We start from the raw sequence: 13,034 nt of genomic DNA, 5'->3' as shown, positions 1-13,034 counted from the left end.
TTTGGTGGAAAATCATGAGAAAAGAGCCGCCGCACGGCATATTTTGAGACCTGTGCGCCGCCGCGCCACGCCGCCGCCGCCGGTGGTTTTACTCGCGCCGCCGCCGCCGACGATTTTGGGTCGGCGCGCCGCCGATCATAATTTTGCCACGCCGATGACTAATCGCAATAAAAAAAATCAATTAACTTAAGTCGAGTCGAGCCAACACGAGACACTTAAAACGGCCTAATAATTGAGGTCGGAATACGTATCTGTGAAGAAATACAGCGTGTTGGAGTTAATTGGAATAGTACTAAACTAGTCTTATGACAGTTCATAAATGAACCGTTTGTTTGAGAAACTGCATATGTAACATTTTTGGCCAAAATGAGATTTTTATATATTCTGAATCCTCGTAAAAAATACGTATTCTGGCAAAACATACGAAAAAATTTTTTGTTCAGGAATGTATGAAATTTTTTTCGTTTGTTTGAGAAACTACATATGTCCACGTACTTTGATGAGCAATTGTGGAGTACTGCTTACATTTTTTGCACTGAAAGTGCCCAAGGGTGTTGAGTTTTGCCAAAAACTATTGATCTGTATCGAAGAAATCGAAAAATTCGGTGGAAACTTGGTCAAAAACAGTTTTTTGTTGTTTTCTCGAAATAGTGTAAAATAGACTTATGCAGTTTCTCAAACAAATGATTCAAATGTTGTTAATATGGCTCTCGTCATAATTCAATGTCAAAACTTAAATTAATAGGTTGGTTGATTAGTTTGAGAGTTTGAATGAGGCTTTATCCAGTATAGTTAATAATACATAAATTGTTAAATTGATCTTTGGAATGCGTTAAGCCAAGGCCTCATTCAGTCGGGCACCTGAACTGACTCGCAAAATGGGTTTGATGTGATTCATAAGCTTTTGTGGGGCCTGGATACATGCCCAAAGCGTTCCCATTCTTAAAGGATCTGGCATTGGTACAGGTAAATTATTGCAGTTTAGAAATTTTAAGTTAAGTTGCACATTAGTAATTTTGACAATATTTATTTTTTAAATCAACTTATTAAATAAGTTTTCTTTGTTTTTAGATTTGTGCTATTAGGATAGTTGGCTTATAAGGCAAACTGATTTAGCAAAATATTTAAATCCCAACTGCAAATGTTTTACCGATTTTTTTTCCGACCCCGAGTAAGTAGTTTATATTTTAAAATCAATTTCTGAATATTACAAAACCACTTGCTGAGCATCAGCAAAGCAAATATTACGAGCATCAGTTAAAAGCGGTTCTTATTTTTTTATTCACAGCTATTGTAACCCAAACTGGGGCGTTGTCGCCTTGCTGCATAGTATTTAGTCAAATTATTGAGTTAAAACGTCAGGTATTTTCTAACATTATGAAATTTTAATTTAATTTTATTGTCTTGAAATTATTTAATACTGTTTTGTAAAAGCCTTATTGTAAAATTCCTGAAATTTCTGAGAATATCGTTTAAACATTCATTTATGAATTCCTTCGAAAAGTACTCCAGAAATTAGTTCGGAAATAAATCAAGAAATTTATTTGATAATTCCTCCGAAAAGCTTCTTTTAAAAAACCTTATAAGATTATTTAGAAATCAGGAATTTGGGTATTCCTTTAGAGATTCCTTACAAAATTTTTCCGAAAATTCCTTAAGAATTTTCATTACGGATTTCTTCAGAAAATCATTTACGCATTTCTTTCGGAAATTGCTTAAGGAATGCTTTCGAATTTTGTTCGACGAATTCCTATATTCTCCTTCGGAGACTCCTTGAGGAATTCCTTTGAAAGTTTCTTTAGCAATTCCTGCGGAAATTTCTTAAGGAATTCCTTAAAAAATTCCATTCGTTTTTTTTTTTGAGAATTTCTTCAGACATTTTTTGAGGATTTTTTCGGAAATTTTTCGTTTTGAAATTGTTTCTGCAATTGAGCCGATACAAATATTTAAAATCTATTTTGTCTCCCTCGGATTTTTTTGCCAAAAAATAATATTTTGAGGGGGCAGCAAAATAAAATTCGGACAATTTTGAGGATTTTCAAAACATTCTGTAACAAATCCGAGGAGTTTTTTGTTTTTTTTTTCATTTTAATATTTATTTTTTATTATCCACCCCTTGACCTTTCGGCGACCAGTAGGACAAAATGTAAATTCAATATTTGTAACGGTCTTGTGCGGTTTGGTCCGGCAGAAGCAGTCGTCTGCGAGGCGTGTCCGTCTTTGGTGACTGGTCGATGGAGAAGGACGCGGATAGTCGAGGCATGATGCGATGGATGTGCGTGAGATGAATGCTTGAGTATTCATCTGTCAACTGACGAAAGAGTAAACACGCTCACAGTTATCCACCAACTATGTATCATACACCACACAGGCCTTATTTCATGAATCGCTAGAAAAAATTCTTCTAGATATCCATAAGGTATTCATTCAAAATTTGCCTACGGAATTTCTTCAGAACTTCTTTCAGCAATTGCTTTAAAACATTCTCCGGGAATTCTTCCGGAACTTCCTGCAGGAATTTCTTCGAAAATGCCTTCATCTTTCCGAAAGTCTTTTAGTGTTGTTGTTTATTTTTAGATTTTTTTTTCGAAAATTCAAAAAAGTAACATCGCAAACAACTTCATTTTCAATAAATTTCAAAGGTTTTCCTGGGAGATCTACCGAAAAAAAATCTGGAGAAATCTCCGAAGGAAATTTCGGAGGTTTTTCGAATAATCTTTTGAAGAAGTCCCTGGAGGAATTTCCGAAGGAATTCTGGGCGGTATTTTTTTGATTATTTAAGAAATAAAATTCTGGAGGAGTTCCCAAATAAATTTTTGGAGGCGTTTTTGAAGAAATTTGTTTTGGGTTTAGTGCAGGAATTTCCAAATAAATTGTTGAAGGCATTCCCAAAGAGAACCAGAATGGATTTTCAAAATAAATCCTAAAGGAACTTAAAATGAGTTTTTGAAGGTAAAATATTTCCCTAAAGAATTCCTAAAGGAATTTCCAGATAAATCCATAAAGGTATTTTTGAAGGATTTTTTGATGGAATTTCCGAAAGAATTCTTAAAAGAAATTCTTAAGAAATTCCCAATAGAATTTCAGAGAAAATGCCTACTGGTATTTCTGATGTAATTCCTAGATTTCTTCAAGAATTCCTTTGGAATTTTTGCCAGTAATTTATTCGCTATTTCCTCCAGAGATTTCTTTGAAGATTCGTCCAGGAATTCCCTAGGAAATTGCCTCAAAAAGATCTACAAAAACTCCTCCGGAAACGAATTACAGAAAGTACTTCGGAAATTCTTTCGGATATTCGCTACAATTTACCTCAGGAATTACGTCAGAATTTCCTACACGTATTTGAAAACCATAGGAAATTTGTTAAGGTTCGTTCTTTTGGAAATTCCTTTAAACATGTCGTAGGAAATTGTTTTAGGAATTTCTTCATAAAATCCTTTAGGAATTCTTTCGTAACCCCCTTAGAAATTCTTCCGAATGTACCTTCCGAAAATCATTCGCAAATCGCTTTTGAAATATCGACGGAAAATATTTTAGAATTTCTCTAAAAATTCCTTTAGAAATTCATTTACAGATTCCTTCCGAAATGTGTTTAGTCTTTGAAAGTTTGCTTAGGAATTTCTTTGGAAATTAATATGGAGGATTATTTTAGGAATTCCTCCGGATTTTTAGAAAAAAAAACGTTGGAAATTTTTAAGAAATTCCTCTATGGGTCCCTTAGCAACTCTTCTTTTCCTGAAATTCCCATAGGAATTCTTTCAGGACTACCTTAAGGAATTCCTTGGGAATTTCAACGGGTAATCCTTTGAAAATTCTTCGGTAACTTAAGGAAGAAGTTCTTGGTCATTTCCCTCAGTAATTCTGTCTCAAACCTAGTAACATTTTGTTTTTATGCAGGTTTTATAACATTCTTGAAGAGTAAATTAAGGTCTTCAAGAGCGTTGTAAAACTTAAAATGTTACTTAGGAACATTCTCTATTTCTTTTGATTCTCTCTCTTTGGAATCTCTTCAGAAGTTCATTCAAAGAAATTTCTTCAGAAATTGCTTTTTGGAACCATTCGGAAATTCTTCTAGGAATTCCCTAGAACATTTTTTCGAAATTTACTGAAAAGATTCTTTATTATTTTTCTGCGGGAATCCCTTCGGTTCCCTAATGTAAACTATTTTTGAAGTCGGTGCTTCCGGGCAAAATTATGAAATACCTATACATATAATAAGCAAAGCCTGCGTGCCCAAACCTTTGTTCCTTATGACGAATAAACGAGTCTACTTTTAGCAAGGAAACAAGCTAGTTCGGTTTTGTATTTCCTTGGTGTGATTTGTGGGAAGTTCGTCGTGGGATAAATAGTGAAGTTAGCCAAGTTCAGACGAAGTATTTTTACACTAAGTTCTTTTTAAAATTACTTCAAAAATTTTGCCAGAAATGTCTTTATAAACTCTTTTTGCTATTCCCTCGGAGAGTTCTTTTTGAAGCCCTTCGAAGTTTTTTTCAGCAATTTCTTCGGAAATTGTTTTAGGATTTATTTCGGAAAATATTACATTCCTTAACAAATTTCTAAGTGAAATCCTGAAAGAATATTCTATGATTTTACCTGTGGTTTTACTAAAGGAATTTCCCATCGAGAGCCTTAATGGTTTTTGAACAAATGCCTATATGAGTTTCCGCAGAATTTCTTATAGGGTTTTGCAAAGGAATTTCCAATGAAACATGAACCCACCAAGAACTTTTTTTTGTCATATTTAACCAACTTTTAAGAAAAATATTCAATTTGGTAGGTCATCGTGCCCCAGTATTACTCAGCGAGAGCTCATTTTAGTTATGTTGATCATCTATTGAGATTTGGGCATACAAGAACGCGAGGTGGGGAGTAAACTGTCCATTGTGGTTGTCATTAGTGGATTCCATCGTGAATGTCCTTCCAGGATCCAAGGGTCACAGCAGGTGAACGAACTGCAAATTCTCTAAATATACTAGATATGCAGCCGCTCAGACACTGCCCAATAATATATGTAACTCAAAGAATAGTAGTTAGAATTTTTCTGAAATTTAGATATACTGAGAAGTAAATCGACTGGACTTTATCAAAATCCTGAATTAGGAAAGCTGTTGGAAAAAATATTAACAAATTAGTCCTATGACCCCGAAGTCTAGTTCTCAACATTGGTCAAGGGTTACGAATAGTGAAGCAGAATTCGTTTTTAAATTTTGATTCGTCAAAATCAAAGAATAATAAAAAAGTTTCAATTTAATTAACATTTTGAGGTACTTATTAGTGTCGCTGGTAATTTACTATGGAATGTGCAGTTTGATGATCGATCAAATATTACAATTTTAATCCACTGAAGTCGATTTTTATACGAGCGATTCGTACCGTGTGAATCAAAACCGCGTGAATTAAAAAATCCGCGTTAAAATTGATTTTTTTAGCCATTGATTTTTTCATCCACGCCGGTTCACGCCGCCGCCGCCGCCGCCGATAAAAGCCAACGGCGCGCCGCCGTGACGCCGCCGCCGCCGGGGCAAAAGTGACCACTACGCCGCCGCCGCCGATTATATGACCGGCGCACAGGTCTAATTTGGTGCTAAAACGGAAATGTCCCCTCCTGCGGGTTCCCCAGGGCGCCTTGCATGTACCAGGAGAGGCCAATGTGGTCTTTTATCGATTTCAAGCGCAAAACCATCTGTTTGGTGGAAAATCATGACAACAGAGCCGCCGCACGGCATATTTTGGTGCTAAACGGAAATGTCCCTCCTGCGGGTTCCCCAGGGCACCTTGCATGTACCAGGAGTGGCCAATGTGGTCATTCATCGATTTCAAGCGCATTATCATCTATTTTGTGGAAAATCATGACGACAGAGCCGCCGCACGGTATATTTTGGTGCTACAACGGAAATGTCACCTCCTGCGGGTTCCCCAGGGGCACCTTGCATGTACCAGGAGAGACCAATGTGGTCTTTTATCGATTATAAGTGCATTATTATCTATTTTGTGGAAAATCATGACGACAGAGCCGCCGCACGGTATATTTTGGTGCTACAACGGAAATGTCCCCTCCTGCGGATTCCCCGGGGGCACCTTGCAGGTACCAGGAGTGGCCAATGGTCACTTATCGATTTCAAGCGCAATATCATCTGATTGGTGAAAAATCATGACAAAAGAGCCGCCGCACGGCATATTTTGGTGCTAAAACGGAAATATCCCCTCCTGCGGGTTCCCCGGGGCGCCTTGCATGCACCAGGAGTGGCCAATGTGGTCATTTATCGATTTCAAGCGCAAAACCATCTGTTTGGTGGAAAATCATGACAAAAGAGCCGCCGCACGGCATATTTTGGTGCTAAAACGGAAATGTCCCCTCCTGCGGGTTCCCCGAGGCGCCTTGCATGCACCAGGAGTGGCCAATGTGGTCATTCATCGATTTCAAGCGCATATCCATCTGTTTGGTGGAAAATCATGACAAAAGAGCCGCCGCACGGCATATTTTGGTGCTAAAACGGAAATGTCCCTCCTGCGGGTTCCCTGGGGCACCTTGCATGTACCAGGAGTGGCCAATGTGTTCACTTATCGATTTCAAGCGCATTATCATCTATTTTGTGGAAAATCATGACGACAGAGCCGCCGCACGGTATATTTTGGTGCTACAACGGAAATGTCACCTCCAACGGATTCCCGGGGCACCTTGCTTGTACCAGGAGAGACCAATGTGGTCTTTATCGATTATAAGTGCATTATTATCTATTTTGTGGAAAATCATGACGACAGAGCCGCCGCACGGTATATTTTGGTGCTACAACGGAAATGTCCCTCCTGCGGATTCCTGGGGCACCTTGCAGGTACCAGGAGTGGCCAATGGTCACTTATCGGTTTCAAGCGCATAACCATCTGATTGGTGGAAAATCATGACAAAAGAGCCGCCGCACGGCATATTTTGGTGCTAAAACGGAAATGTCCCTCCTGCGGGTTCCCCGGGGGCACCTTGCATGTACCAGGAGTGGCCACTTTCGTCGGAAGCCCTCTCATGGACCATACATTACCGTTTTATGAGAATATATGAAGAATTAGCGATCGAATGGCATGTATGGAGCGATTTTTATGTTCCCCTTATATGACCGACAAGGTCCCTGTGGAAGTCGTTTCCCGGTGGCCATTGTCTCCAGAACCAGCATATCACCACATAGCCACAAAATTGATGAGTTTATCTTTAGAACAGTATATAAACTTTGTAATTCGGTTATAATTTGACTGTTTTATAAGCATTTACATTTCTGGGTCAATATGACCCTAACATCTTATTCGTAACTTTTTTTGTGGGGTCGTTCCTGTTGCACCTTAAAATACTTTTTTCATGTCAGATGCTTAATTTCCACAAAATATTAAAAGTCAAGAAATTTTAGAACGATCGGATTATCAGGTAAAAAGTTATTCTATTTTGAAGTTTCGTTTTGGGTCATATTGACCCCAACATCTTACTAAGGTTAAGCTATTTTTACTATTTTATATTCATTTGATTGCATCGATATTACTATTTTGAATTTTCCAACCTGATGCAAATCCTGATTAGTCTGAATAGTTCCCCACTCCTAGTTGAAAACATTCTGAAATTTGAATGTCTCTAAAATATAAGAATAATTGATTGTGATTCACGACTTCTCAATGTCAATCTACCCAACCTACCTGTGGCCACGCGTTGGCTTCGCTACTTCAAGTTGACGAGAAATTAGTTAATTTCTCGACCTTTTGGAGAGTGCTAATAAGTCCTAACGGATCCTCCATGTAGAGAGCTGTACCTGATAAGTATGCCGGGACATACGATCAGGGGTTCAGTCTGCAAAGCAGCCGATCCATTGTGAATCGTTAATGGCGCACTGAAGTGCTCCAAATGTGATATGATACACAGATGAATATTATCTTAGTGCCGTCAACCCCCTTGACATTGGCTAGGGAAAAATTTATTGTGGGTATTTGTGACATAATTAGACGCTAAAAAATAAACGTGATAATGTATGCCTCGACCAGTCAAGATTTTTCTTCCGCTTAGCAAAACGCTTAAAATTATGGTTATATTTCCAAGTCTAGTAACTTAGTTTTTCAATGATATTTACTGCCAATGTTTCATTGAGCCCATTTTTACAGCTTTAAAATATGAGCTGGGTATTGAAATGGTATTTAAAGTTGTTGTTAGGGATCCTATAATGAGAGATATGCGAAAGCGTGAGCCAAATGAACGTTGTTATTGTTGCAGATTGAGAGGTATTGAGATTGTTATGAAATAGATTTTAAGACAAGTTTCATCGAATGAACAATTTGTTTGACTTTCGCGAGTAGAAGTAATCTAGTTTATGCGTCGTGTTTCGCTCATTTGTGTTGCACTTTTATTTTAGTGACAATGCTTCTTTAAATACTGTTAGTGGACAGACCATCCTATTCCAAATTGTTATCAAATGCAAAGTAATACAAGCTTCTACATTTTACGCTGCGCCAAGTACTGGAAGCGGTTGCTAACAAATGTAACAGCGTTGCTAAATCGTCTGGAAAAGTATTTGCATATCTCTCATTATAGGATCCCTAGTTTGAGTTGTCGGAAGCCTAATTTGTTCTGCAGTTGTATGTTGGCCTTTGGCGTTTTCTAAGCTACGTATGAGATGCTGAGAAGACTGAGGTGTCGGAAGACCGATACGTTCCATAATTCTATGTTGGCCTTTTATACTGGATATTCGGGTTTCCGGAACCTGTTCGGTGGTCATTCGGAGGTCAATTTATGCCTATTTAGCTTTTGTTGTCAACCATTCACTCTGACCATTAATTATATATACTAAAACACCTGTTATGACGTAAGCAGTTGAAGCGGTTGCTGAACAGTACCGCCATAAGCTGGAAAGTGTTAGGAACTGCACAGTGACGCTAATGAAATGGTTGGTTTGATGAGGAGTGTCAGCAGGAGACGGTCGAGAAAAATATTGCTAGAATGATGATAATGTACGGACGTGTATCGTGAACGAAGAGGCAGACCAGAAAGCTTTCGGATATTTCGTGTGGGAAGCACTGCGTACAATATTAGGAGAGAAACTAGAAAATGGTGTATGGCGCAGACGCATGAATCACGAGCTGTATCAAGTGTACAAAGAAGAAAATATACTTACTTGGTACTTGATGGGCTACAGCTCTTCGATCAACCTACGCCGAATAAAGTATCCTTCTCCACTGGACTCGATCCTGGGCCAATCGCTTCCAGTCGCCCTGAACATTGAGCGCCCTTAGGTCCTCTTCAACTGCAAGTCATCCTGTACGCGACCTCTGCGGGTTTCTACTAAATATTATCTTCGCTGGACGTTCTTTCGGCATACAAACAACGTGTCCAGTGCACCGTAATCTGCCGGGTTGTATAAGCTTAATAATATCCAGCTCTTTATACACCCGGTACAATTCGTGATTCATGCGACGCTGCCAAATACCGTTCTCCTTTTTACCGCCGAGTATTGTCAGCAGCACCTTACAACACTTCGAAAGCTCTCCGATCAGCTTCCTTTAACGTTCATGTTTCATGCCCGTATAAACCCGACCAGTAGATAGTAACAGATTTATATCAGACCTTGTTATTCTGTTACAGCAGTTTTTTATAACAGCGGTTGTTATAAAACATGTACCATTAGTAGTTAAAATAACAAAAATTGTAACAAAATCTCTTCTAGTTTTAACAAAAATATTACTAAATATGTTATTAATTGAACAAAATTATAACTCGTTGTGTTACATAAAAAGCGGTGAAAATAGCTTATACTATAACAAATTATGTTCTTGCAAAAATTATGATTATCCATAATGTAGGCAATTATCTTGTCCAGCTGGTTCAACTTTGAATGTAGATTCAAGTTATACTATAGGTGGTACCTTACTTTTTTTTCAATTCCAAAAATGTAGGCAATTTTTTTTCTTGGGAAATAAACATAACACATTGTATTATAATCATGTTATGACGATCATGAAATTTCATTTCCTTCATCTTTGGCAGAGAATTTATAACAAAATTATTGCAGGTTTTGTTATTTGTAACACATATTGATATAATTGTGATAAAATTTTGTTATGACTAACTAGTCGGGAAGCCACCGGAAGAATCAGGGTAGTATACAGCACGAATTTCGTCTTCCTTTGCAGACGGGACTTAAGCTGGTTGCGAAGTCCGTAATAAGCACGTCACTAATGTTCCAAGATACACAACTTCTTCTGCCACTTCAAATTTTTCATCATCCAGCACCATTTCACTACCACCACCATTAATGAACCCATGTTGATTGCAAGCGACCATGTACTTTGTTTTGCTGGTATTGGTCGTGAGTCCAATCCTCGCTGTATCCCTTTAAACGGTACAAAAACCTCTTCCACGGTACGGCGATCTATTCCGATAATATCGATATCGTTCGCAAATCCCAAGAGCATTTGCGATCTTGTGATAATTGCACCGCTTCTTTGCACACCAGCTATTCTAATGGCTCCCTTGAGCGCTATATTGAACAGTAGATTCGAGAGTCCATCACCTTGCTTTAATCCATCTAAGGTATTTCATCCGCAATCCTTACACTTGATTTTGATCCATCCAACGTTATACCAATCAGTCTGTTTCGCCGGAAAACCATGTTCAACCATAATTTGCACAATTCATTCCGTTTCACTGAATCGTACACCGCCTTGAAATCAATAAACAGATGATGTGCCTACAAGTTGTGCCCCTAGAATTTATCAAGGATTTGTCTCAGGGTAAACATTTGATCCGTTGTTGATCGGCCCTCATGGAAATCTGCTTGGTATTCGTCGACGAAGGACTCTTCAAGCGGTCTCAATCTGAATATGGGACATAATTTTGTACGCTGAATTAAGGAGGGTTATTCCTCGGTAATTGGCGTACTCCAGTCTGTACCTTTTCTTAAACAGAGGGGAAATGAGACCGTCCAACTAGCTAGCAGGCAATTCTTCGTCTTCCCATATTTTCGACATAATATGGTGCTTTCTTCTTCTTTTTGGTATTACATACCCCCTGTGACATTGCCGCCTTGCTGCTTCAGCACTTCCACAGTTATTAACCACGAGGTTTCTAAGCCAAGTTACCTTTTTTGCATTCGTATAACACGATGATACTTTTATGCCCAGGGAAGTCGAGACAATTTCCAAACCGAAAATTGCCTAGACTGGCACCGGGAATCGAACCCAGCCACCCTGCTCTTGCTTTCTTGTACCGATCTCTATTCGATCGGGTACCCGACACCAACATCCGGCTTCTGGCAACGTTCTTCTCGTCTGTCACTCTCTGACACTCCACATTGAACCAACCCGTCCTGGGTCGCCTCTGTGCAGTGCCTACCACTTCTCGTGCTGTTGTGCTCACCGCTCCATGGATCAACTCCCATAGATCGTTGATGTTGTCGCTAACGTTGGTTGCCGTTCGTCGAGCTTCTGGTGGTACTCAGCCTATACTCCTTCGCCGACAATCGCTGGATATTGTAACGCATCGCTGTGATCTTTCGTTCGATACAGTTGACAACCGTGGTCGAATTTTACTGACAACGAAGAAAATACAGTAAATCGTATAGAGTGCGGCAGGCTTCAGTGGGTTGGTCACAACCCTGTAGCCAACCAGGTATCCAGGTATGTATCGAAAAAGATGCTTCTGAAATGAGTTTAAAACATACGTGACTACGAAAGAATCATGACTGAAGACTTGCGACATCTATATATATAAAAATCAATCTATGTATGTATGTTCGCTAACTACTTCTGAACCACTTGGCCGAATTCAACCAAATTTGGTACACACGTTCTCTATCCTCAGGGGAAGTTGACAAAGGGGTGGGAGGGTCATTTAGAAAAGGGGAGGGTTTTGTTTAGAAAACGAACAATTATGTGTAACTTGCATCTCCTAGGACCGATTTCAATCAAATTTTGTACACATATTCAATATAAGGAGACAACCATATGAGAGTGTAATCTTTGAAAGGGGAGGGGTCTGGAGGAGGGGTATGGTTCAGAAAACGGGTAATTCAGAGTAAATTCTGAACCCCTGCAACTGATTTCAACCAAATTTGATACAAAACATTCTCTACCCTAAACAAAAGATAACAAAGGGTGGGGCGGTCATTGTAAAAAAGGAGGGTATGGGGAGGGGTTGTCTTTATAAAACGAGCAATTCAGTGTAACTCCCAACCCCAGTACCCATATCAACCAAATTTTGTACACATATTCACTAAGAGTAGTCGATCATATGGAAGTGTAATTTGGGAAAGAGGGAGGGGCTGGGGAGGGGTATTGTTCAGAAAACAAGCAATTCAGTGTATCTTTTGAACCCCTGGACCGATTTCATCCAAATTTGGTACACACATTCTCTATCCTAAGGAGAAAATAACAAAGGGTGGTATGATCATTGGGAAAAAGGGAGGGTAAGGGGAAGGGTTGTATTTAGAAAAGAGCAATTCAGTGTAACACCTAACTCCCAGGACCGATTTCAACCAAAATTGGTGTACACATTTTCTATCCCAAGGAGAAGATAACAAAGGAGGTGGGAGGGTCATTGGGGAAAAAAGGGAAGTTATGGGGAAGGGGTTGTCTTTAAAAAAATGAGCAATTCAGTGTAACTCCCAGGATAAATTACAACCAGATTTGGTACACTTATTCTCTATTTTTGGAAGATGTTTATTGAAAAGGTAGAAGGGCCAAACAAATATATAAAAATAGATTGATACAAAGGAACAATTCTATGAGCGGTAGATCTACCTCTGTGGGTTTTGTGCTACAGCATTGGACATTTTAATTGAATAATTTACTTTTCAGTCCCTAGCAAAGCCGAATACATATAGCTATTAGCTATCTATATATCTCGGATACTTATTCAACGTATGTGACGTATGTGATTTTGTAAACAAAAATTTAAACGTTGATTTCTGCAATCTGATAGCACTCCACGCAAACCATCGCCACATACAGGTAGGGGAGGTTTCGGCTACATGTTCGTTGTGTTGGTTTGCGTAGGAGTGCCATCATATTTG

This window comes from Armigeres subalbatus, chromosome 2 (genome assembly GCF_024139115.2).
Source record: "Armigeres subalbatus isolate Guangzhou_Male chromosome 2, GZ_Asu_2, whole genome shotgun sequence".
In the NCBI taxonomy this organism is placed as follows: domain Eukaryota; kingdom Metazoa; phylum Arthropoda; class Insecta; order Diptera; family Culicidae; genus Armigeres; species Armigeres subalbatus.
The sequence above is the reverse complement of the archived record's forward strand: the minus strand, read 5'-3'. Positions refer to the sequence as shown.